The sequence below is a fragment of the Atta colombica genome, unplaced genomic scaffold (assembly GCF_001594045.1).
Source record: "Atta colombica isolate Treedump-2 unplaced genomic scaffold, Acol1.0 scaffold219, whole genome shotgun sequence".
In the NCBI taxonomy this organism is placed as follows: Eukaryota; Metazoa; Arthropoda; class Insecta; order Hymenoptera; family Formicidae; genus Atta; species Atta colombica.
The window spans coordinates 513,605-514,246 of NW_017259315.1; positions in this window are offsets into that span (position 1 = coordinate 513,605).

Genomic DNA, 642 nt, shown 5'->3' on the forward strand with positions numbered 1-642 from the left:
TGGCAAGAAAGTAATTACATTTTTTTAAAAGGCATCTATCAGTAAAAACCGCAATTACTTTCTTACCAGCCAATTTAAATATCTTGATAGAGTAAAGTTTCAGCTTTAAGAATTTCTTTTTTAAATTGCGATACGACAATTTTTAACTATTTATTATAAGCAATTAAAGTCAAAATGCTTTTTATTTAATCCGCGATAACTCAGTAACCAAAAATCGTAGGAATATTTAAAAAAAAACGAGTAGGGAAAGTATCAAGCTTTCACAATAGGTAGTCAAAAATTTTCTCAAATTTGTTTTGGGCACATTACAAACCCAGTGAGAAGAAAATTTTCCGTTTTTTTCAGCTCGTTTTTGATATGTAAAAATTCATATAAACTTAAAAAATATGGTAAGCTTTTAAAAGTAGAGATTTCAAGCTTTAAAACCCTTTTTTTAAATTTCATTCATTATTGATGAAAATATTGTATATACAACTTTGAGCTAAAAAAAATGCAATTACTTCCTTGCCAATAGAAAAACAATGAGAAGAATTGAAAAATAAATTAAAAAGTAACTTTTGCATTGTTTCTTTTTACAAAACTAAAATTATAATTATATTTACAATATACAATATATAATATTCTATATATAATACATATACA